This window comes from Lithobates pipiens, unplaced genomic scaffold (genome assembly GCF_037356315.1).
Source record: "Lithobates pipiens isolate NorthernLeopardFrog02 unplaced genomic scaffold, aLitPip1_a1.2 Scaffold_16, whole genome shotgun sequence".
NCBI lineage: Eukaryota > Metazoa > Chordata > Amphibia > Anura > Ranidae > Lithobates > Lithobates pipiens.
This window is the reverse complement of record NW_027507748.1, coordinates 202689544-202712961: the sequence shown is the minus strand read 5'-3', so window position 1 is coordinate 202712961 and position 23418 is coordinate 202689544. Positions and strand designations below refer to the sequence as shown.

At 36.2% G+C, this 23418-nt stretch overlaps 26 non-coding genes across 26 annotated transcripts; all 26 read right to left on the bottom strand.

Moving 5' to 3' along the window:
- Nucleotides 1-520: 520 nt before the first annotated feature.
- LOC143984548 (small nucleolar RNA U3) lies at nucleotides 521-735 on the bottom strand. Its single transcript, XR_013274930.1, has one exon. It is a non-coding gene; the product is annotated as a small nucleolar RNA U3 (small nucleolar RNA).
- A 688-nt stretch (nucleotides 736-1423) lies between these two features.
- On the bottom strand, nucleotides 1424-1638 carry LOC143984655 (small nucleolar RNA U3). The gene has a single exon (XR_013275023.1). It is a non-coding gene; the product is annotated as a small nucleolar RNA U3 (small nucleolar RNA).
- Nucleotides 1639-2328: 690 nt separating this feature from the next.
- LOC143984805 (small nucleolar RNA U3) lies at nucleotides 2329-2543 on the bottom strand. The gene has a single exon (XR_013275153.1). It is a non-coding gene; the product is annotated as a small nucleolar RNA U3 (small nucleolar RNA).
- Nucleotides 2544-3237: 694 nt separating this feature from the next.
- Nucleotides 3238-3452, bottom strand: LOC143984654 (small nucleolar RNA U3). Its single transcript, XR_013275022.1, has one exon. It is a non-coding gene; the product is annotated as a small nucleolar RNA U3 (small nucleolar RNA).
- Nucleotides 3453-4140: 688 nt separating this feature from the next.
- On the bottom strand, nucleotides 4141-4355 carry LOC143984653 (small nucleolar RNA U3). The gene has a single exon (XR_013275021.1). It is a non-coding gene; the product is annotated as a small nucleolar RNA U3 (small nucleolar RNA).
- Nucleotides 4356-5046: 691 nt separating this feature from the next.
- Nucleotides 5047-5261, bottom strand: LOC143984784 (small nucleolar RNA U3). Its single transcript, XR_013275135.1, has one exon. It is a non-coding gene; the product is annotated as a small nucleolar RNA U3 (small nucleolar RNA).
- Nucleotides 5262-5952: 691 nt separating this feature from the next.
- Nucleotides 5953-6167, bottom strand: LOC143984783 (small nucleolar RNA U3). Its single transcript, XR_013275134.1, has one exon. It is a non-coding gene; the product is annotated as a small nucleolar RNA U3 (small nucleolar RNA).
- A 693-nt stretch (nucleotides 6168-6860) lies between these two features.
- Nucleotides 6861-7075, bottom strand: LOC143984883 (small nucleolar RNA U3). Its single transcript, XR_013275221.1, has one exon. It is a non-coding gene; the product is annotated as a small nucleolar RNA U3 (small nucleolar RNA).
- A 693-nt stretch (nucleotides 7076-7768) lies between these two features.
- LOC143985025 (small nucleolar RNA U3) lies at nucleotides 7769-7983 on the bottom strand. Its single transcript, XR_013275342.1, has one exon. It is a non-coding gene; the product is annotated as a small nucleolar RNA U3 (small nucleolar RNA).
- Nucleotides 7984-8670: 687 nt separating this feature from the next.
- On the bottom strand, nucleotides 8671-8885 carry LOC143984651 (small nucleolar RNA U3). Its single transcript, XR_013275020.1, has one exon. It is a non-coding gene; the product is annotated as a small nucleolar RNA U3 (small nucleolar RNA).
- A 693-nt stretch (nucleotides 8886-9578) lies between these two features.
- LOC143984945 (small nucleolar RNA U3) lies at nucleotides 9579-9793 on the bottom strand. Its single transcript, XR_013275275.1, has one exon. It is a non-coding gene; the product is annotated as a small nucleolar RNA U3 (small nucleolar RNA).
- A 689-nt stretch (nucleotides 9794-10482) lies between these two features.
- Nucleotides 10483-10697, bottom strand: LOC143984782 (small nucleolar RNA U3). The gene has a single exon (XR_013275133.1). It is a non-coding gene; the product is annotated as a small nucleolar RNA U3 (small nucleolar RNA).
- A 694-nt stretch (nucleotides 10698-11391) lies between these two features.
- Nucleotides 11392-11606, bottom strand: LOC143985144 (small nucleolar RNA U3). Its single transcript, XR_013275444.1, has one exon. It is a non-coding gene; the product is annotated as a small nucleolar RNA U3 (small nucleolar RNA).
- A 686-nt stretch (nucleotides 11607-12292) lies between these two features.
- Nucleotides 12293-12507, bottom strand: LOC143984830 (small nucleolar RNA U3). The gene has a single exon (XR_013275175.1). It is a non-coding gene; the product is annotated as a small nucleolar RNA U3 (small nucleolar RNA).
- Nucleotides 12508-13201: 694 nt separating this feature from the next.
- On the bottom strand, nucleotides 13202-13416 carry LOC143985085 (small nucleolar RNA U3). Its single transcript, XR_013275393.1, has one exon. It is a non-coding gene; the product is annotated as a small nucleolar RNA U3 (small nucleolar RNA).
- A 690-nt stretch (nucleotides 13417-14106) lies between these two features.
- On the bottom strand, nucleotides 14107-14321 carry LOC143984814 (small nucleolar RNA U3). The gene has a single exon (XR_013275161.1). It is a non-coding gene; the product is annotated as a small nucleolar RNA U3 (small nucleolar RNA).
- A 693-nt stretch (nucleotides 14322-15014) lies between these two features.
- On the bottom strand, nucleotides 15015-15229 carry LOC143985023 (small nucleolar RNA U3). Its single transcript, XR_013275341.1, has one exon. It is a non-coding gene; the product is annotated as a small nucleolar RNA U3 (small nucleolar RNA).
- A 691-nt stretch (nucleotides 15230-15920) lies between these two features.
- Nucleotides 15921-16135, bottom strand: LOC143984650 (small nucleolar RNA U3). The gene has a single exon (XR_013275019.1). It is a non-coding gene; the product is annotated as a small nucleolar RNA U3 (small nucleolar RNA).
- Nucleotides 16136-16826: 691 nt separating this feature from the next.
- Nucleotides 16827-17041, bottom strand: LOC143986428 (small nucleolar RNA U3). The gene has a single exon (XR_013276522.1). It is a non-coding gene; the product is annotated as a small nucleolar RNA U3 (small nucleolar RNA).
- A 689-nt stretch (nucleotides 17042-17730) lies between these two features.
- LOC143985101 (small nucleolar RNA U3) lies at nucleotides 17731-17945 on the bottom strand. Its single transcript, XR_013275407.1, has one exon. It is a non-coding gene; the product is annotated as a small nucleolar RNA U3 (small nucleolar RNA).
- Nucleotides 17946-18638: 693 nt separating this feature from the next.
- On the bottom strand, nucleotides 18639-18853 carry LOC143984649 (small nucleolar RNA U3). Its single transcript, XR_013275018.1, has one exon. It is a non-coding gene; the product is annotated as a small nucleolar RNA U3 (small nucleolar RNA).
- A 691-nt stretch (nucleotides 18854-19544) lies between these two features.
- LOC143984648 (small nucleolar RNA U3) lies at nucleotides 19545-19759 on the bottom strand. The gene has a single exon (XR_013275017.1). It is a non-coding gene; the product is annotated as a small nucleolar RNA U3 (small nucleolar RNA).
- A 690-nt stretch (nucleotides 19760-20449) lies between these two features.
- On the bottom strand, nucleotides 20450-20664 carry LOC143984647 (small nucleolar RNA U3). The gene has a single exon (XR_013275016.1). It is a non-coding gene; the product is annotated as a small nucleolar RNA U3 (small nucleolar RNA).
- Nucleotides 20665-21355: 691 nt separating this feature from the next.
- On the bottom strand, nucleotides 21356-21570 carry LOC143984646 (small nucleolar RNA U3). The gene has a single exon (XR_013275015.1). It is a non-coding gene; the product is annotated as a small nucleolar RNA U3 (small nucleolar RNA).
- A 691-nt stretch (nucleotides 21571-22261) lies between these two features.
- Nucleotides 22262-22476, bottom strand: LOC143984781 (small nucleolar RNA U3). Its single transcript, XR_013275132.1, has one exon. It is a non-coding gene; the product is annotated as a small nucleolar RNA U3 (small nucleolar RNA).
- Nucleotides 22477-23163: 687 nt separating this feature from the next.
- Nucleotides 23164-23378, bottom strand: LOC143984816 (small nucleolar RNA U3). Its single transcript, XR_013275163.1, has one exon. It is a non-coding gene; the product is annotated as a small nucleolar RNA U3 (small nucleolar RNA).
- Nucleotides 23379-23418: the final 40 nt, after the last annotated feature.

The window sequence follows — 23418 nt, the reverse complement described above, 5'->3', positions numbered from 1 at the left end:
CTCAAATTGTAACATTTCTTGATGCCTTATATTGGCTATCTTGATTCTTTTGGATGTCCTTTTGGTAAGCCGAGCAAAGTTTTAACAGCACCTCACAGTCTTGTTCAGCGCAGTAACAGGAGAAACTAAAACACAGATGGAGTATTTTTGTTTCCACCACTTTAAAAACAGAATGGTCTGGCATGTTTCTTTTGCTTCCGAAAGAATGGTTTGTCAGTGATGACAGTATTTTCTTTATCTTTTTAACATATAAAGCACCATCATTTTTCCTTGGGTTCCGTGAGCGTTGTTTCAGTTTTGCAATTCCTCCAAGCGCAGAAGCCAAAGGAAAAACATTGGCAGCTACTGCGTGTCACACTGCAAATAATCTTCCCACATAGAAGTATAATGTCATTTTTTTCCTTTCCATCTGACAAATACAAAAAAAAAAAAAAAAAGCATAGTTTTCAAAATAGACAAAAACACAAACTTGCAAACTCAGCTGTTTTTAAAACAAAAATAGACATTTAGCATTCAAACAACCACTCTGAATGAGTTCCCGCCAGCCATCTTCCCATCAGGAAAGATGACCAAGTCATCAAATGGTGGCAGCATCTGCAGAGAGCAGCACTGCCAACAGCAGTCCTAATGAGACAAGAACCCTAAAATTCATCATCGTGGAAGGTGAGTATGGACACTTTTGAGCACATTTCTCCCTTTGCATTCTACAGAAATGATCCCTGAAAATATAGTCCTACCTTGACAAATCAAAGATTTCAGCAACATTTTAATCACTATTCCTTCAACAAATTGTGAACATGTTTGTCAAAATCCAATGTAAACTACTTGTAGAAATCAAGTAGTAATAATTAATATGCCTGTTTGCCAATGTCCTATTCTAAAGAAAAATAATTTTGCAATTCTTTTCTCTCAAATTGTAACATTTCTTGATGCCTTATATTGGCTATCTTGATTCTTTTGGATGTCCTTTTGGTAAGCCGAGCAAAGTTTTAACAGCACCTCACAGTCTTGTTCAGCGCAGTAACAGGAGAAACTAAAACACAGATGGAGTATTTTGTTTCCACCACTTTAAAAACAGAATGGTCTGGCATGTTTCTTTTGCTTCCCAAAGAATGGTTTGTCAGTGATGACAGTATTTTCTTTATCTTTTTAACATATAAAGCACCATAATTTTTCCTTGGGTTCCGTGAGCGTTGTTTCAGTTTTGCAATTCCTCCAAGCGCAGAAGCCAAAGGAAAAACATTGGCAGCTACTGCGTGTCACACTGCAAATAATCTTCCCACATAGAAGTATAATGTCATTTTTTTCCTTTCCATCTGACAAATACAAAAAAAAAAAAAGCATAGTTTTCAAAATAGACAAAAACACAAACTTGCAAACTCAACTGTTTTTAAAACAAAAATAGACATTTAGCATTCAAACAACCACTCTGAATGAGTTCCCGCCAGCCATCTTCCCATCAGGAAAGATGACCAAGTCATCAAATGGTGGCAGCATCTGCAGAGAGCAGCACTGCCAACAGCAGTCCTAATGAGACAAGAACCCTAAAATTCATCATCGTGGAAGGTGAGTATGGACACTTTCGAGCACATTTCTCCCTTTGCATTCTACAGAAATGATCCCTGAAAATATAGTCCTACCTTGACAAATCAAAGATTTCAGCAACATTTTAATCACTATTCCTTCAACAAATTGTGAACATGTTTGTCAAAATCCAATGTAAACTACTTGTAGAAATCAAGTAGTAATAATTAATATGCCTGTTTGCCAATGTCCTATTCTAAAGAAAAATAATTTTGCAATTCTTTTCTCTCAAATTGTAACATTTCTTGATGCCTTATATTGGCTATCTTGATTCTTTTGGATGTCCTTTTGGTAAGCCGAGCAAAGTTTTAACAGCACCTCACAGTCTTGTTCAGCGCAGTAACAGGAGAAACTAAAACACAGATGGAGTATTTTTGTTTCCACCACTTTAAAAACAGAATGGTCTGGCATGTTTCTTTTGCTTCCGAAAGAATGGTTTGTCAGTGATGACAGTATTTTCTTTATCTTTTTAACATATAAAGCACCATAATTTTTCCTTGGGTTCCGTGAGCGTTGTTTCAGTTTTGCAATTCCTCCAAGCGCAGAAGCCAAAGGAAAAACATTGGCAGCTACTGCGTGTCACACTGCAAATAATCTTCCCACATAGAAGTATAATGTCATTTTTTTTCTTTCCATCTGACAAATACAAAAAAAAAAAAAAGCATAGTTTTCAAAATAGACAAAAACACAAACTTGCAAACTCAGCTGTTTTTAAAACAAAAATAGACATTTAGCATTCAAACAACCACTCTGAATGAGTTCCCGCCAGCCATCTTCCCATCAGGAAAGATGACCAAGTCATCAAATGGTGGCAGCATCTGCAGAGAGCAGCACTGCCAACAGCAGTCCTAATGAGACAAGAACACTAAAATTCATCATCGTGGAAGGTGAGTATGGACACTTTCGAGCACATTTCTCCCTTTGCATTCTACAGAAATGATCCCTGAAAATATAGTCTTACCTTGACAAATCAAAGATTTCAGCAACATTTTAATCACTATTCCTTCAACAAATTGTGAACATGTTTGTCAAAATCCAATGTAAACTACTTGTAGAAATCAAGTAGTAATAATTAATATGCCTGTTTGCCAATGTCCTATTCTAAAGAAAAATAATTTTGCAATTCTTTTCTCTCAAATTGTAACATTTCTTGATGCCTTATATTGGCTATCTTGATTCTTTTGGATGTCCTTTTGGTAAGCCGAGCAAAGTTTTAACAGCACCTCACAGTCTTGTTCAGCGCAGTAACAGGAGAAACTAAAACACAGATGGAGTATTTTTGTTTCCACCACTTTAAAAACAGAATGGTCTGGCATGTTTCTTTTGCTTCCGAAAGAATGGTTTGTCAGTGATGACAGTATTTTCTTTATCTTTTTAACATATAAAGCACCATCATTTTTCCTTGGGTTCCGTGAGCGTTGTTTCAGTTTTGCAATTCCTCCAAGCGCAGAAGCCAAAGGAAAAACATTGGCAGCTACTGCGTGTCACACTGCAAATAATCTTCCCACATAGAAGTATAATGTCATTTTTTTCCTTTCCATCTGACAAATACAAAAAAAAAAAAAAAAAAGCATAGTTTTCAAAATAGACAAAAACACAAACTTGCAAACTCAGCTGTTTTTAAAACAAAAATAGACATTTAGCATTCAAACAACCACTCTGAATGAGTTCCCGCCAGCCATCTTCCCATCAGGAAAGATGACCAAGTCATCAAATGGTGGCAGCATCTGCAGAGAGCAGCACTGCCAACAGCAGTCCTAATGAGACAAGAACCCTAAAATTCATCATCGTGGAAGGTGAGTATGGACACTTTCGAGCACATTTCTCCCTTTGCATTCTACAGAAATGATCCCTGAAAATATAGTCCTACCTTGACAAATCAAAGATTTCAGCAACATTTTAATCACTATTCCTTCAACAAATTGTGAACATGTTTGTCAAAATCCAATGTAAACTACTTGTAGAAATCAAGTAGTAATAATTAATATGCCTGTTTGCCAATGTCCTATTCTAAAGAAAAATAATTTTGCAATTCTTTTCTCTCAAATTGTAACATTTCTTGATGCCTTATATTGGCTATCTTGATTCTTTTGGATGTCCTTTTGGTAAGCCGAGCAAAGTTTTAACAGCACCTCACAGTCTTGTTCAGCGCAGTAACAGGAGAAACTAAAACACAGATGGAGTATTTTGTTTCCACCACTTTAAAAACAGAATGGTCTGGCATGTTTCTTTTGCTTCCCAAAGAATGGTTTGTCAGTGATGACAGTATTTTCTTTATCTTTTTAACATATAAAGCACCATAATTTTTCCTTGGGTTCCGTGAGCGTTGTTTCAGTTTTGCAATTCCTCCAAGCGCAGAAGCCAAAGGAAAAACATTGGCAGCTACTGCGTGTCACACTGCAAATAATCTTCCCACATAGAAGTATAATGTCATTTTTTTCCTTTCCATCTGACAAATACAGAAAAAAAAAAAGCATAGTTTTCAAAATAGACAAAAACACAAACTTGCAAACTCAGCTGTTTTTAAAACAAAAATAGACATTTAGCATTCAAACAACCACTCTGAATGAGTTCCCGCCAGCCATCTTCCCATCAGGAAAGATGACCAAGTCATCAAATGGTGGCAGCATCTGCAGAGAGCAGCACTGCCAACAGCAGTCCTAATGAGACAAGAACCCTAAAATTCATCATCGTGGAAGGTGAGTATGGACACTTTCGAGCACATTTCTCCCTTTGCATTCTACAGAAATGATCCCTGAAAATATAGTCCTACCTTGACAAATCAAAGATTTCAGCAACATTTTAATCACTATTCCTTCAACAAATTGTGAACATGTTTGTCAAAATCCAATGTAAACTACTTGTAGAAATCAAGTAGTAATAATTAATATGCCTGTTTGCCAATGTCCTATTCTAAAGAAAAATAATTTTGCAATTCTTTTCTCTCAAATTGTAACATTTCTTGATGCCTTATATTGGCTATCTTGATTCTTTTGGATGTCCTTTTGGTAAGCCGAGCAAAGTTTTAACAGCACCTCACAGTCTTGTTCAGCGCAGTAACAGGAGAAACTAAAACACAGATGGAGTATTTTTGTTTCCACCACTTTAAAAACAGAATGGTCTGGCATGTTTCTTTTGCTTCCGAAAGAATGGTTTGTCAGTGATGACAGTATTTTCTTTATCTTTTTAACATATAAAGCACCATAATTTTTCCTTGGGTTCCGTGAGCGTTGTTTCAGTTTTGCAATTCCTCCAAGCGCAGAAGCCAAAGGAAAAACATTGGCAGCTACTGCGTGTCACACTGCAAATAATCTTCCCACATAGAAGTATAATGTCATTTTTTTCCTTTCCATCTGACAAATACAAAAAAAAAAAAAAAGCATAGTTTTCAAAATAGACAAAAACACAAACTTGCAAACTCAGCTGTTTTTAAAACAAAAATAGACATTTAGCATTCAAACAACCACTCTGAATGAGTTCCCGCCAGCCATCTTCCCATCAGGAAAGATGACCAAGTCATCAAATGGTGGCAGCATCTGCAGAGAGCAGCACTGCCAACAGCAGTCCTAATGAGACAAGAACCCTAAAATTCATCATCGTGGAAGGTGAGCATGGACACTTTCGAGCACATTTCTCCCTTTGCATTCTACAGAAATGATCCCTGAAAATATAGTCCTACCTTGACAAATCAAAGATTTCAGCAACATTTTAATCACTATTCCTTCAACAAATTGTGAACATGTTTGTCAAAATCCAATGTAAACTACTTGTAGAAATCAAGTAGTAATAATTAATATGCCTGTTTGCCAATGTCCTATTCTAAAGAAAAATAATTTTGCAATTCTTTTCTCTCAAATTGTAACATTTCTTGATGCCTTATATTGGCTATCTTGATTCTTTTGGATGTCCTTTTGGTAAGCCGAGCAAAGTTTTAACAGCACCTCACAGTCTTGTTCAGCGCAGTAACAGGAGAAACTAAAACACAGATGGAGTATTTTTGTTTCCACCACTTTAAAAACAGAATGGTCTGGCATGTTTCTTTTGCTTCCGAAAGAATGGTTTGTCAGTGATGACAGTATTTTCTTTATCTTTTTAACATATAAAGCACCATAATTTTTCCTTGGGTTCCGTGAGCGTTGTTTCAGTTTTGCAATTCCTCCAAGCGCAGAAGCCAAAGGAAAAACATTGGCAGCTACTGCGTGTCACACTGCAAATAATCTTCCCACATAGAAGTATAATGTCATTTTTTTCCTTTCCATCTGACAAATACAAAAAAAAAAAAAAAGCATAGTTTTCAAAATAGACAAAAACACAAACTTGCAAACTCAGCTGTTTTTAAAACAAAAATAGACATTTAGCATTCAAACAACCACTCTGAATGAGTTCCCGCCAGCCATCTTCCCATCAGGAAAGATGACCAAGTCATCAAATGGTGGCAGCATCTGCAGAGAGCAGCACTGCCAACAGCAGTCCTAATGAGACAAGAACCCTAAAATTCATCATCGTGGAAGGTGAGCATGGACACTTTCGAGCACATTTCTCCCTTTGCATTCTACAGAAATGATCCCTGAAAATATAGTCCTACCTTGACAAATCAAAGATTTCAGCAACATTTTAATCACTATTCCTTCAACAAATTGTGAACATGTTTGTCAAAATCCAATGTAAACTACTTGTAGAAATCAAGTAGTAATAATTAATATGCCTGTTTGCCAATGTCCTATTCTAAAGAAAAATAATTTTGCAATTCTTTTCTCTCAAATTGTAACATTTCTTGATGCCTTATATTGGCTATCTTGATTCTTTTGGATGTCCTTTTGGTAAGCCGAGCAAAGTTTTAACAGCACCTCACAGTCTTGTTCAGCGCAGTAACAGGAGAAACTAAAACACAGATGGAGTATTTTTGTTTCCACCACTTTAAAAACAGAATGGTCTGGCATGTTTCTTTTGCTTCCGAAAGAATGGTTTGTCAGTGATGACAGTATTTTCTTTATCTTTTTAACATATAAAGCACCATAATTTTTCCTTGGGTTCCGTGAGCGTTGTTTCAGTTTTGCAATTCCTCCAAGCGCAGAAGCCAAAGGAAAAACATTGGCAGCTACTGCGTGTCACACTGCAAATAATCTTCCCACATAGAAGTATAATGTCATTTTTTTCCTTTCCATCTGACAAATACAAAAAAAAAAAAAAAAAGCATAGTTTTCAAAATAGACAAAAACACAAACTTGCAAACTCAGCTGTTTTTAAAACAAAAATAGACATTCAGCATTCAAACAACCACTCTGAATGAGTTCCCGCCAGCCATCTTCCCATCAGGAAAGATGACCAAGTCATCAAATGGTGGCAGCATCTGCAGAGAGCAGCACTGCCAACAGCAGTCCTAATGAGACAAAAACCCTAAAATTCATCATCGTGGAAGGTGAGTATGGACACTTTCGAGCACATTTCTCCCTTTGCATTCTACAGAAATGATCCCTGAAAATATAGTCCTACCTTGACAAATCAAAGATTTCAGCAACATTTTAATCACTATTCCTTCAACAAATTGTGAACATGTTTGTCAAAATCCAATGTAAACTACTTGTAGAAATCAAGTAGTAATAATTAATATGCCTGTTTGCCAATGTCCTATTCTAAAGAAAAATAATTTTGCAATTCTTTTCTCTCAAATTGTAACATTTCTTGATGCCTTATATTGGCTATCTTGATTCTTTTGGATGTCCTTTTGGTAAGCCGAGCAAAGTTTTAACAGCACCTCACAGTCTTGTTCAGCGCAGTAACAGGAGAAACTAAAACACAGATGGAGTATTTTTGTTTCCACCACTTTAAAAACAGAATGGTCTGGCATGTTTCTTTTGCTTCCGAAAGAATGGTTTGTCAGTGATGACAGTATTTTCTTTATCTTTTTAACATATAAAGCACCATAATTTTTCCTTGGGTTCCGTGAGCGTTGTTTCAGTTTTGCAATTCCTCCAAGCGCAGAAGCCAAAGGAAAAACATTGGCAGCTACTGCGTGTCACACTGCAAATAATCTTCCCACATAGAAGTATAATGTCATTTTTTTCCTTTCCATCTGACAAATACAAAAAAAAAAAAAAAAAGCATAGTTTTCAAAATAGACAAAAACACAAACTTGCAAACTCAGCTGTTTTTAAAACAAAAATAGACATTTAGCATTCAAACAACCACTCTGAATGAGTTCCCGCCAGCCATCTTCTCATCAGGAAAGATGACCAAGTCATCAAATGGTGGCAGCATCTGCAGAGAGCAGCACTGCCAACAGCAGTCCTAATGAGACAAAAACCCTAAAATTCATCATCGTGGAAGGTGAGTATGGACACTTTCGAGCACATTTCTCCCTTTGCATTCTACAGAAATGATCCCTGAAAATATAGTCCTACCTTGACAAATCAAAGATTTCAGCAACATTTTAATCACTATTCCTTCAACAAATTGTGAACATGTTTGTCAAAATCCAATGTAAACTACTTGTAGAAATCAAGTAGTAATAATTAATATGCCTGTTTGCCAATGTCCTATTCTAAAGAAAAATAATTTTGCAATTCTTTTCTCTCAAATTGTAACATTTCTTGATGCCTTATATTGGCTATCTTGATTCTTTTGGATGTCCTTTTGGTAAGCTGAGCAAAGTTTTAACAGCACCTCACAGTCTTGTTCAGCGCAGTAACAGGAGAAACTAAAACACAGATGGAGTATTTTTGTTTCCACCACTTTAAAAACAGAATGGTCTGGCATGTTTCTTTTGCTTCCGAAAGAATGGTTTGTCAGTGATGACAGTATTTTCTTTATCTTTTTAACATATAAAGCACCATAATTTTTCCTTGGGTTCCGTGAGCGTTGTTTCAGTTTTGCAATTCCTCCAAGCGCAGAAGCCAAAGGAAAAACATTGGCAGCTACTGCGTGTCACACTGCAAATAATCTTCCCAAATAGAAGTATAATGTCATTTTTTTCCTTTCCATCTGACAAATACAAAAAAAAAAAGCATAGATTTCAAGATAGACATAAACACAAACTTACAAACTCAGCTGTTTTTAAAACAAAAATAGACATTTAGCATTCAAACAACCACTCTGAATGAGTTCCCGCCAGCCATCTTCCCATCAGGAAAGATGACCAAGTCATCAAATGGTGGCAGCATCTGCAGAGAGCAGCACTGCCAACAGCAGTCCTAATGAGACAAGAACCCTAAAATTCATCATCGTGGAAGGTGAGTATGGACACTTTCGAGCACATTTCTCCCTTTGCATTCTACAGAAATGATCCCTGAAAATATAGTCCTACCTTGACAAATCAAAGATTTCAGCAACATTTTAATCACTATTCCTTCAACAAATTGTGAACATGTTTGTCAAAATCCAATGTAAACTACTTGTAGAAATCAAGTAGTAATAATTAATATGCCTGTTTGCCAATGTCCTATTCTAAAGAAAAATAATTTTGCAATTCTTTTCTCTCAAATTGTAACATTTCTTGATGCCTTATATTGGCTATCTTGATTCTTTTGGATGTCCTTTTGGTAAGCCGAGCAAAGTTTTAACAGCACCTCACAGTCTTGTTCAGCGCAGTAACAGGAGAAACTAAAACACAGATGGAGTATTTTTGTTTCCACCACTTTAAAAACAGAATGGTCTGGCATGTTTCTTTTGCTTCCGAAAGAATGGTTTGTCAGTGATGACAGTATTTTCTTTATCTTTTTAACATATAAAGCACCATAATTTTTCCTTGGGTTCCGTGAGCGTTGTTTCAGTTTTGCAATTCCTCCAAGCGCAGAAGCCAAAGGAAAAACATGGGCAGCTACTGCGTGTCACACTGCAAATAATCTTCCCACATAGAAGTATAATGTCATTTTTTTCCTTTCCATCTGACAAATACAAAAAAAAAAAAAAAAAGCATAGTTTTCAAAATAGACAAAAACACAAACTTGCAAACTCAGCTGTTTTTAAAACAAAAATAGACATTTAGCATTCAAACAACCACTCTGAATGAGTTCCCGCCAGCCATCTTCCCATCAGGAAAGATGACCAAGTCATCAAATGGTGGCAGCATCTGCAGAGAGCAGCACTGCCAACAGCAGTCCTAATGAGACAAAAACCCTAAAATTCATCATCGTGGAAGGTGAGCATGGACACTTTCAAGCACATTTCTCCCTTTGCATTCTACAGAAATGATCCCTGAAAATATAGTCCTACCTTGACAAATCAAAGATTTCAGCAACATTTTAATCACTATTCCTTCAACAAATTGTGAACATGTTTGTCAAAATCCAATGTAAACTACTTGTAGAAATCAAGTAGTAATAATTAATATGCCTGTTTGCCAATGTCCTATTCTAAAGAAAAATAATTTTGCAATTCTTTTCTCTCAAATTGTAACATTTCTTGATGCCTTATATTGGCTATCTTGATTCTTTTGGATGTCCTTTTGGTAAGCCGAGCAAAGTTTTAACAGCACCTCACAGTCTTGTTCAGCGCAGTAACAGGAGAAACTAAAACACAGATGGAGTATTTTTGTTTCCACCACTTTAAAAACAGAATGGTCTGGCATGTTTCTTTTGCTTCCGAAAGAATGGTTTGTCAGTGATGACAGTATTTTCTTTATCTTTTTAACATATAAAGCACCATAATTTTTCCTTGGGTTCCGTGAGCGTTGTTTCAGTTTTGCAATTCCTCCAAGCGCAGAAGCCAAAGGAAAAACATTGGCAGCTACTGCGTGTCACACTGCAAATAATCTTCCCACATAGAAGTATAATGTCATTTTTTTCCTTTCCATCTGACAAATACAAAAAAAAAAAAAGCATAGTTTTCAAAATAGACAAAAACACAAACTTGCAAACTCAACTGTTTTTAAAACAAAAATAGACATTTAGCATTCAAACAACCACTCTGAATGAGTTCCCGCCAGCCATCTTCCCATCAGGAAAGATGACCAAGTCATCAAATGGTGGCAGCATCTGCAGAGAGCAGCACTGCCAACAGCAGTCCTAATGAGACAAGAACCCTAAAATTCATCATCGTGGAAGGTGAGCATGGACACTTTCGAGCACATTTCTCCCTTTGCATTCTACAGAAATGATCCCTGAAAATATAGTCCTACCTTGACAAATCAAAGATTTCAGCAACATTTTAATCACTATTCCTTCAACAAATTGTGAACATGTTTGTCAAAATCCAATGTAAACTACTTGTAGAAATCAAGTAGTAATAATTAATATGCCTGTTTGCCAATGTCCTATTCTAAAGAAAAATAATTTTGCAATTCTTTTCTCTCAAATTGTAACATTTCTTGATGCCTTATATTGGCTATCTTGATTCTTTTGGATGTCCTTTTGGTAAGCCGAGCAAAGTTTTAACAGCACCTCACAGTCTTGTTCAGCGCAGTAACAGGAGAAACTAAAACACAGATGGAGTATTTTTGTTTCCACCACTTTAAAAACAGAATGGTCTGGCATGTTTCTTTTGCTTCCGAAAGAATGGTTTGTCAGTGATGACAGTATTTTCTTTATCTTTTTAACATATAAAGCACCATAATTTTTCCTTGGGTTCCGTGAGCGTTGTTTCAGTTTTGCAATTCCTCCAAGCGCAGAAGCCAAAGGAAAAACATTGGCAGCTACTGCGTGTCACACTGCAAATAATCTTCCCACATAGAAGTATAATGTCATTTTTTTCCTTTCCATCTGACAAATACAAAAAAAAAAAAAAAAAAGCATAGTTTTCCAAATAGACAAAAACACAAACTTGCAAACTCAGCTGTTTTTAAAACAAAAATAGACATTTAGCATTCAAACAACCACTCTGAATGAGTTCCCGCCAGCCATCTTCTCATCAGGAAAGATGACCAAGTCATCAAATGGTGGCAGCATGTGCAGAGAGCAGCACTGCCAACAGCAGTCCTAATGAGACAAAAACCCTAAAATTCATCATCGTGGAAGGTGAGTATGGACACTTTCGAGCACATTTCTCCCTTTGCATTCTACAGAAATGATCCCTGAAAATATAGTCCTACCTTGACAAATCAAAGATTTCAGCAACATTTTAATCACTATTCCTTCAACAAATTGTGAACATGTTTGTCAAAATCCAATGTAAACTACTTGTAGAAATCAAGTAGTAATAATTAATATGCCTGTTTGCCAATGTCCTATTCTAAAGAAAAATAATTTTGCAATTCTTTTCTCTCAAATTGTAACATTTCTTGATGCCTTATATTGGCTATCTTGATTCTTTTGGATGTCCTTTTGGTAAGCCGAGCAAAGTTTTAACAGCACCTCACAGTCTTGTTCAGCGCAGTAACAGGAGAAACTAAAACACAGATGGAGTATTTTTGTTTCCACCACTTTAAAAACAGAATGGTCTGGCATGTTTCTTTTGCTTCCGAAAGAATGGTTTGTCAGTGATGACAGTATTTTCTTTATCTTTTTAACATATAAAGCACCATAATTTTTCCTTGGGTTCCGTGAGCGTTGTTTCAGTTTTGCAATTCCTCCAAGCGCAGAAGCCAAAGGAAAAACATTGGCAGCTACTGCGTGTCACACTGCAAATAATCTTCCCAAATAGAAGTATAATGTCATTTTTTTCCTTTCCATCTGACAAATACAAAAAAAAAAGCATAGATTTCAAGATAGACATAAACACAAACTTACAAACTCAGCTGTTTTTAAAACAAAAATAGACATTTAGCATTCAAACAACCACTCTGAATGAGTTCCCGCCAGCTATCTTCCCATCAGGAAAGATGACCAAGTCATCAAATGGTGGCAGCATCTGCAGAGAGCAGCACTGCCAACAGCAGTCCTAATGAGACAAGAACCCTAAAATTCATCATCGTGGAAGGTGAGTATGGACACTTTCGAGCACATTTCTCCCTTTGCATTCTACAGAAATGATCCCTGAAAATATAGTCCTACCTTGACAAATCAAAGATTTCAGCAACATTTTAATCACTATTCCTTCAACAAATTGTGAACATGTTTGTCAAAATCCAATGTAAACTACTTGTAGAAATCAAGTAGTAATAATTAATATGCCTGTTTGCCAATGTCCTATTCTAAAGAAAAATAATTTTGCAATTCTTTTCTCTCAAATTGTAACATTTCTTGATGCCTTATATTGGCTATCTTGATTCTTTTGGATGTCCTTTTGGTAAGCCGAGCAAAGTTTTAACAGCACCTCACAGTCTTGTTCAGCGCAGTAACAGGAGAAACTAAAACACAGATGGAGTATTTTTGTTTCCACCACTTTAAAAACAGAATGGTCTGGCATGTTTCTTTTGCTTCCGAAAGAATGGTTTGTCAGTGATGACAGTATTTTCTTTATCTTTTTAACATATAAAGCACCATAATTTTTCCTTGGGTTCCGTGAGCGTTGTTTCAGTTTTGCAATTCCTCCAAGCGCAGAAGCCAAAGGAAAAACATGGGCAGCTACTGCGTGTCACACTGCAAATAATCTTCCCACATAGAAGTATAATGTCATTTTTTTCCTTTCCATCTGACAAATACAAAAAAAAAAAAAAAAAAGCATAGTTTTCAAAATAGACAAAAACACAAACTTGCAAACTCAGCTGTTTTTAAAACAAAAATAGACATTTAGCATTCAAACAACCACTCTGAATGAGTTCCCGCCAGCCATCTTCCCATCAGGAAAGATGACCAAGTCATCAAATGGTGGCAGCATCTGCAGAGAGCAGCACTGCCAACAGCAGTCCTAATGAGACAAAATCCCTAAAATTCATCATCGTGGAAGGTGAGCATGGACACTTTCGAGCACATTTCTCCCTTTGCATTCTACAGAAATGATCCCTGAAAATATAGTCCTACCTTGACAAAGCAAAGATTTCAGCAACATTTTAATCACTATTCCTTCAACAAATTGTGAACATGTTTGTCAAAATCCAATGTAAACTACTTGTAGAAATCAAGTAGTAATAATTAATATGCCTGTTTGCCAATGTCCTATTCTAAAGAAAAATAATTTTGCAATTCTTTTCTCTCAAATTGTAACATTTCTTGATGCCTTATATTGGCTATCTTGATTCTTTTGGATGTCCTTTTGGTAAGCCGAGCAAAGTTTTAACAGCACCTCACAGTCTTGTTCAGCGCAGTAACAGGAGAAACTAAAACACAGATGGAGTATTTTTGTTTCCACCACTTTAAAAACAGAATGGTCTGGCATGTTTCTTTTGCTTCCGAAAGAATGGTTTGTCAGTGATGACAGTATTTTCTTTATCTTTTTAACATATAAAGCACCATAATTTTTCCTTGGGTTCCGTGAGCGTTGTTTCAGTTTTGCAATTCCTCCAAGCGCAGAAGCCAAAGGAAAAACATTGGCAGCTACTGCGTGTCACACTGCAAATAATCTTCCCACATAGAAGTATAATGTCATTTTTTTCCTTTCCATCTGACAAATACAAAAAAAAAAAAAAGCATAGTTTTCAAAATAGACAAAAACACAAACTTGCAAACTCAACTGTTTTTAAAACAAAAATAGACATTTAGCATTCAAACAACCACTCTGAATGAGTTCCCGCCAGCCATCTTCCCATCAGGAAAGATGACCAAGTCATCAAATGGTGGCAGCATCTGCAGAGAGCAGCACTGCCAACAGCAGTCCTAATGAGACAAGAACCCTAAAATTCATCATCGTGGAAGGTGAGTATGGACACTTTCGAGCACATTTTTCCCTTTGCATTCTACAGAAATGATCCCTGAAAATATAGTCCTACCTTGACAAATCAACGATTTCAGCAACATTTTAATCACTATTCCTTCAACAAATTGTGAACATGTTTGTCAAAATCCAATGTAAACTACTTGTAGAAATCAAGTAGTAATAATTAATATGCCTGTTTGCCAATGTCCTATTCTAAAGAAAAATAATTTTGCAATTCTTTTCTCTCAAATTGTAACATTTCTTGATGCCTTATATTGGCTATCTTGATTCTTTTGGATGTCCTTTTGGTAAGCCGAGCAAAGTTTTAACAGCACCTCACAGTCTTGTTCAGCGCAGTAACAGGAGAAACTAAAACACAGATGGAGTATTTTTGTTTCCACCACTTTAAAAACAGAATGGTCTGGCATGTTTCTTTTGCTTCCGAAAGAATGGTTTGTCAGTGATGACAGTATTTTCTTTATCTTTTTAACATATAAAGCACCATAATTTTTCCTTGGGTTCCGTGAGCGTTGTTTCAGTTTTGCAATTCCTCCAAGCGCAGAAGCCAAAGGAAAAACATTGGCAGCTACTGCGTGTCACACTGCAAATAATCTTCCCACATAGAAGTATAATGTCATTTTTTTCCTTTCCATCTGACAAATACAAAAAAAAAAAAAAAAAGCATAGTTTTCAAAATAGACAAAAACACAAACTTGCAAACTCAGCTGTTTTTAAAACAAAAATAGACATTTAGCATTCAAACAACCACTCTGAATGAGTTCCCGCCAGCCATCTTCTCATCAGGAAAGATGACCAAGTCATCAAATGGTGGCAGCATCTGCAGAGAGCAGCACTGCCAACAGCAGTCCTAATGAGACAAAAACCCTAAAATTCATCATCGTGGAAGGTGAGTATGGACACTTTCGAGCACATTTCTCCCTTTGCATTCTACAGAAATGATCCCTGAAAATATAGTCCTACCTTGACAAATCAAAGATTTCAGCAACATTTTAATCACTATTCCTTCAACAAATTGTGAACATGTTTGTCAAAATCCAATGTAAACTACTTGTAGAAATCAAGTAGTAATAATTAATATGCCTGTTTGCCAATGTCCTATTCTAAAGAAAAATAATTTTGCAATTCTTTTCTCTCAAATTGTAACATTTCTTGATGCCTTATATTGGCTATCTTGATTCTTTTGGATGTCCTTTTGGTAAGCCGAGCAAAGTTTTAACAGCACCTCACAGTCTTGTTCAGCGCAGTAACAGGAGAAACTAAAACACAGATGGAGTATTTTTGTTTCCACCACTTTAAAAACAGAATGGTCTGGCATGTTTCTTTTGCTTCCGAAAGAATGGTTTGTCAGTGATGACAGTATTTTCTTTATCTTTTTAACATATAAAGCACCATAATTTTTCCTTGGGTTCCGTGAGCGTTGTTTCAGTTTTGCAATTCCTCCAAGCGCAGAAGCCAAAGGAAAAACATTAGCAGCTACTGCGTGTCACACTGCAAATAATCTTCCCAAATAGAAGTATAATGTCATTTTTTTCCTTTCCATCTGACAAATACAAAAAAAAAAAAAAAGCATAGTTTTCAAAATAGACAAAAACACAAACTTGCAAACTCAGCTGTTTTTAAAACAAAAATAGACATTTAGCATTCAAACAACCACTCTGAATGAGTTCCCGCCAGCCATCTTCCCATCAGGAAAGATGACCAAGTCATCAAATGGTGGCAGCATCTGCAGAGAGCAGCACTGCCAACAGCAGTCCTAATGAGACAAGAACCCTAAAATTCATCATCGTGGAAGGTGAGTATGGACACTTTCGAGCACATTTCTCCCTTTGCATTCTACAGAAATGATCCCTGAAAATATAGTCCTACCTTGACAAATCAAAGATTTCAGCAACATTTTAATCACTATTCCTTCAACAAATTGTGAACATGTTTGTCAAAATCCAATGTAAACTACTTGTAGAAATCAAGTAGTAATAATTAATATGCCTGCTTGCCAATGTCCTATTCTAAAGAAAAATAATTTTGCAATTCTTTTCTCTCAAATTGTAACATTTCTTGATGCCTTATATTGGCTATCTTGATTCTTTTGGATGTCCTTTTGGTAAGCCGAGCAAAGTTTTAACAGCACCTCACAGTCTTGTTCAGCGCAGTAACAGGAGAAACTAAAACACAGATGGAGTATTTTTGTTTCCACCACTTTAAAAACAGAATGGTCTGGCATGTTTCTTTTGCTTCCCAAAGAATGGTTTGTCAGTGATGACAGTATTTTCTTTATCTTTTTAACATATAAAGCACCATAATTTTTCCTTGGGTTCCGTGAGCGTTGTTTCAGTTTTGCAATTCCTCCAAGCGCAGAAGCCAAAGGAAAAACATTGGCAGCTACTGCGTGTCACACTGCAAATAATCTTCCCACATAGAAGTATAATGTCATTTTTTTCCTTTCCATCTGACAAATACAGAAAAAAAAAAAAAGCATAGTTTTCAAAATAGACAAAAACACAAACTTGCAAACTCAGCTGTTTTTAAAACAAAAATAGACATTTAGCATTCAAACAACCACTCTGAATGAGTTCCCGCCAGCCATCTTCCCATCAGGAAAGATGACCAAGTCATCAAATGGTGGCAGCATCTGCAGAGAGCAGCACTGCCAACAGCAGTCCTAATGAGACAAGAACCCTAAAATTCATCATCGTGGAAGGTGAGTATGTACACTTTCGAGCACATTTCTCCCTTTGCATTCTACAGAAATGATCCCTGAAAATATAGTCTTACCTTGACAAATCAAAGATTTCAGCAACATTTTAATCACTATTCCTTCAACAAATTGTGAACATGTTTGTCAAAATCCAATGTAAACTACTTGTAGAAATCAAGTAGTAATAATTAATATGCCTGTTTGCCAATGTCCTATTCTAAAGAAAAATAATTTTGCAATTCTTTTCTCTCAAATTGTAACATTTCTTGATGCCTTATATTGGCTATCTTGATTCTTTTGGATGTCCTTTTGGTAAGCCGAGCAAAGTTTTAACAGCACCTCACAGTCTTGTTCAGCGCAGTAACAGGAGAAACTAAAACACAGATGGAGTATTTTTGTTTCCACCACTTTAAAAACAGAATGGTCTGGCATGTTTCTTTTGCTTCCGAAAGAATGGTTTGTCAGTGATGACAGTATTTTCTTTATCTTTTTAACATATAAAGCACCATCATTTTTCCTTGGGTTCCGTGAGCGTTGTTTCAGTTTTGCAATTCCTCCAAGCGCAGAAGCCAAAGGAAAAACATTGGCAGCTACTGCGTGTCACACTGCAAATAATCTTCCCACATAGAAGTATAATGTCATTTTTTTCCTTTCCATCCGACAAATACAAAAAAAAAAAAAGCATAGTTTTCAAAATAGACAAAAACACAAACTTGCAAACTCAGCTGTTTTTAAAACAAAAATAGACATTTAGCATTCAAACAACCACTCTGAATGAGTTCCCGCCAGCCATCTTCCCATCAGGAAAGATGACCAAGTCATCAAATGGTGGCAGCATCTGCAGAGAGCAGCACTGCCAACAGCAGTCCTAATGAGACAAAAACCCTAAAATTCATCATCGTGGAAGGTGAGTATGGACACTTTCGAGCACATTTCTCCCTTTGCATTCTACAGAAATGATCGCTGAAAATATAGTCCTACCTTGACAAATCAAAGATTTCAGCAACATTTTAATCACTATTCCTTCAACAAATTGTGAACATGTTTGTCAAAATCCAATGTAAACTACTTGTAGAAATCAAGTAGTAATAATTAATATGCCTGTTTGCCAATGTCCTATTCTAAAGAAAAATAATTTTGCAATTCTTTTCTCTCAAATTGTAACATTTCTTGATGCCTTATATTGGCTATCTTGATTCTTTTGGATGTCCTTTTGGTAAGCCGAGCAAAGTTTTAACAGCACCTCACAGTCTTGTTCAGCGCAGTAACAGGAGAAACTAAAACACAGATGGAGTATTTTTGTTTCCACCACTTTAAAAACAGAATGGTCTGGCATGTTTCTTTTGCTTCCGAAAGAATGGTTTGTCAGTGATGACAGTATTTTCTTTATCTTTTTAACATATAAAGCACCATAATTTTTCCTTGGGTTCCGTGAGCGTTGTTTCAGTTTTGCAATTCCTCCAAGCGCAGAAGCCAAAGGAAAAACATTGGCAGCTACTGCGTGTCACACTGCAAATAATCTTCCCACATAGAAGTATAATGTCATTTTTTTCCTTTCCATCTGACAAATACAAAAAAAAAAAAAAAAAGCATAGTTTTCAAAATAGACAAAAACACAAACTTGCAAACTCAGCTGTTTTTAAAACAAAAATAGACATTTAGCATTCAAACAACCACTCTGAATGAGTTCCCGCCAGCCATCTTCCCATCAGGAAAGATGACCAAGTCATCAAATGGTGGCAGCATCTGCAGAGAGCAGCACTGCCAACAGCAGTCCTAATGAGACAAGAACCCTAAAATTCATCATCGTGGAAGGTGAGTATGGACACTTTCGAGCACATTTCTCCCTTTGCATTCTACAGAAATGATCCCTGAAAATATAGTCCTACCTTGACAAATCAAAGATTTCAGCAACATTTTAATCACTATTCCTTCAACAAATTGTGAACATGTTTGTCAAAATCCAATGTAAACTACTTGTAGAAATCAAGTAGTAATAATTAATATGCCTGTTTGCCAATGTCCTATTCTAAAGAAAAATAATTTTGCAATTCTTTTCTCTCAAATTGTAACATTTCTTGATGCCTTATATTGGCTATCTTGATTCTTTTGGATGTCCTTTTGGTAAGCCGAGCAAAGTTTTAACAGCACCTCACAGTCTTGTTCAGCGCAGTAACAGGAGAAACTAAAACACAGATGGAGTATTTTTGTTTCCACCACTTTAAAAACAGAATGGTCTGGCATGTTTCTTTTGCTTCCGAAAGAATGGTTTGTCAGTGATGACAGTATTTTCTTTATCTTTTTAACATATAAAGCACCATAATTTTTCCTTGGGTTCCGTGAGCGTTGTTTCAGTTTTGCAATTCCTCCAAGCGCAGAAGCCAAAGGAAAAACATTGGCAGCTACTGCGTGTCACACTGCAAATAATCTTCCCACATAGAAGTATAATGTCATTTTTTTCCTTTCCATCTGACAAATACAAAAAAAAAAAAAAAGCATAGTTTTCAAAATAGACAAAAACACAAACTTGCAAACTCAGCTGTTTTTAAAACAAAAATAGACATTTAGCATTCAAACAACCACTCTGAATGAGTTCCCGCCAGCCATCTTCCCATCAGGAAAGATGACCAAGTCATCAAATGGTGGCAGCATCTGCAGAGAGCAGCACTGCCAACAGCAGTCCTAATGAGACAAGAACCCTAAAATTCATCATCGTGGAAGGTGAGTATGGACACTTTCGAGCACATTTCTCCCTTTGCATTCTACAGAAATGATCCCTGAAAATATAGTCCTACCTTGACAAATCAAAGATTTCAGCAACATTTTAATCACTATTCCTTCAACAAATTGTGAACATGTTTGTCAAAATCCAATGTAAACTACTTGTAGAAATCAAGTAGTAATAATTAATATGCCTGCTTGCCAATGTCCTATTCTAAAGAAAAATAATTTTGCAATTCTTTTCTCTCAAATTGTAACATTTCTTGATGCCTTATATTGGCTATCTTGATTCTTTTGGATGTCCTTTTGGTAAGCCGAGCAAAGTTTTAACAGCACCTCACAGTCTTGTTCAGCGCAGTAACAGGAGAAACTAAAACACAGATGGAGTATTTTTGTTTCCACCACTTTAAAAACAGAATGGTCTGGCATGTTTCTTTTGCTTCCCAAAGAATGGTTTGTCAGTGATGACAGTATTTTCTTTATCTTTTTAACATATAAAGCACCATAATTTTTCCTTGGGTTCCGTGAGCGTTGTTTCAGTTTTGCAATTCCTCCAAGCGCAGAAGCCAAAGGAAAAACATTGGCAGCTACTGCGTGTCACACTGCAAATAATCTTCCCACATAGAAGTATAATGTCATTTTTTTCCTTTCCATCTGACAAATACAGAAAAAAAAAAAAGCATAGTTTTCAAAATAGACAAAAACACAAACTTGCAAACTCAGCTGTTTTTAAAACAAAAATAGACATTTAGCATTCAAACAACCACTCTGAATGAGTTCCCGCCAGCCATCTTCCCATCAGGAAAGATGACCAAGTCATCAAATGGTGGCAGCATCTGCAGAGAGCAGCACTGCCAACAGCAGTCCTAATGAGACAAGAACCCTAAAATTCATCATCGTGGAAGGTGAGTATGGACACTTTCGAGCACATTTCTCCCTTTGCATTCTACAGAAATGATCCCTGAAAATATAGTCCTACCTTGACAAATCAAAGATTTCAGCAACATTTTAATCACTATTCCTTCAACAAATTGTGAACATGTTTGTCAAAATCCAATGTAAACTACTTGTAGAAATCAAGTAGTAATAATTGATATGCCTGTTTGCCAATGTCCTATTCTAAAGAAAAATAATTTTGCAATTCTTTTCTCTCAAATTGTAACATTTCTTGATGCCTTATATTGGCTATCTTGATTCTTTTGGATGTCCTTTTGGTAAGCCGAGCAAAGTTTTAACAGCACCTCACAGTCTTGTTCAGCGCAGTAACAGGAGAAACTAAAACACAGATGGAGTATTTTTGTTTCCACCACTTTAAAAACAGAATGGTCTGGCATGTTTCTTTTGCTTCCGAAAGAATGGTTTGTCAGTGATGACAGTATTTTCTTTATCTTTTTAACATATAAAGCACCGTAATTTTTCCTTGGGTTCCGTGAGCGTTGTTTCAGTTTTGCAATTCCTCCAAGCGCAGAAGCCAAAGGAAAAACATTGGCAGCTACTGCGTGTCACACTGCAAATAATCTTCCCACATAGAAGTATAATGTCATTTTTTTCCTTTCCATCTGACAAATACAAAAAAAAAAAAAAAGCATAGTTTTCAAAATAGACAAAAACACAAACTTGCAAACTCAGCTGTTTTTAAAACAAAAATAGACATTTAGCATTCAAACAACCACTCTGAATGAGTTCCCGCCAGCCATCTTCCCATCAGGAAAGATGACCAAGTCATCAAATGGTGGCAGCATCTGCAGAGAGCAGCACTGCCAACAGCAGTCCTAATGAGACAAGAACCCTAAAATTCATCATCGTGGAAGGTGAGTATGGACACTTTCGAGCACATTTCTCCCTTTGCATTCTACAGAAATGATCCCTGAAAATATAGTCCTACCTTGACAAATCAAAGATTTCAGCAACATTTTAATCACTATTCCTTCAACAAATTGTGAACATGTTTGTCAAAATCCAATGTAAACTACTTGTAGAAATCAAGTAGTAATAATTGATATGCCTGTTTGCCAATGTCCTATTCTAAAGAAAAATAATTTTGCAATTCTTTTCTCTCAAATTGTAACATTTCTTGATGCCTTATATTGGCTATCTTGATTCTTTTGGATGTCCTTTTGGTAAGCCGAGCAAAGTTTTAACAGCACCTCACAGTCTTGTTCAGCGCAGTAACAGGAGAAACTAAAACACAGATGGAGTATTTTTGTTTCCACCACTTTAAAAACAGAATGGTCTGGCATGTTTCTTTTGCTTCCGAAAGAATGGTTTGTCAGTGATGACAGTATTTTCTTTATCTTTTTAACATATAAAGCACCGTAATTTTTCCTTGGGTTCCGTGAGCGTTGTTTCAGTTTTGCAATTCCTCCAAGCGCAGAAGCCAAAGGAAAAACATTGGCAGCTACTGCGTGTCACACTGCAAATAATCTTCCCACATAGAAGTATAATGTCATTTTTTTCCTTTCCATCTGACAAATACAAAAAAAAAAAAAAAGCATAGTTTTCAAAATAGACAAAAACACAAACTTGCAAACTCAGCTGTTTTTAAAACAAAAATAGACATTTAGCATTCAAACAACCACTCTGAATGAGTTCCCGCCAGCCATCTTCCCATCAGGAAAGATGACCAAGTCATCAAATGGTGGCAGCATCTGCAGAGAGCAGCACTGCCAACAGCAGTCCTAATGAGACAAGAACCCTAAAATTCATCATCGTGGAAGGTGAGCATGGACACTTTCGAGCACATTTCTCCCTTTGCATTCTACAGAAATGATCCCTGAAAATATAGTCCTACCTTGACAAATCAAAGATTTCAGCAACATTTTAATCACTATTCCTTCAACAAATTGTGAACATGTTTGTCAAAATCCAATGTAAACTACTTGTAGAAATCAAGTAGTAATAATTAATATGCCTGTTTGCCAATGTCCTATTCTAAAGAAAAATAATTTTGCAATTCTTTTCTCTCAAATTGTAACATTTCTTGATGCCTTATATTGGCTATCTTGATTCTTTTGGATGTCCTTTTGGTAAGCCGAGCAAAGTTTTAACAGCACCTCACAGTCTTGTTCAGCGCAGTAACAGGAGAAACTAAAACACAGATGGAGTATTTTTGTTTCCACCACTTTAAAAACAGAATGGTCTGGCATGTTTCTTTTGCTTCCGAAAGAATGGTTTGTCAGTGATGACAGTATTTTCTTTATCTTTTTAACATATAAAGCACCATAATTTTTCCTTGGGTTCCGTGAGCGTTGTTTCAGTTTTGCAATTCCTCCAAGCGCAGAAGCCAAAGGAAAAACATTGGCAGCTACTGCGTGTCACACTGCAAATAATCTTCCCACATAGAAGTATAATGTCATTTTTTTCCTTTCCATCTGACAAATACAAAAAAAAAAAGCATAGTTTTCAAAATAGACAAAAACACAAACTTGCAAACTCAGCTGTTTTTAAAACAAAAATAGACATTTAGCATTCAAACAACCACTCTGAATGAGTTCCCGCCAGCCATCTTCTCATCAGGAAAGATGACCAAGTCATCAAATGGTGGCAGCATCTGCAGAGAGCAGCACTGCCAACAGCAGTCCTAATGAGACAAAAACCCTAAAATTCATCATCGTGGAAGGTAAGTATGGACACTTTCGAGCACATTTCTCCCGTGGCATTCTACAGAAATGATCCCTGAAAATATAGTCCTACCTTGACAAATCAAAGATTTCAGCAACATTTTAATCACT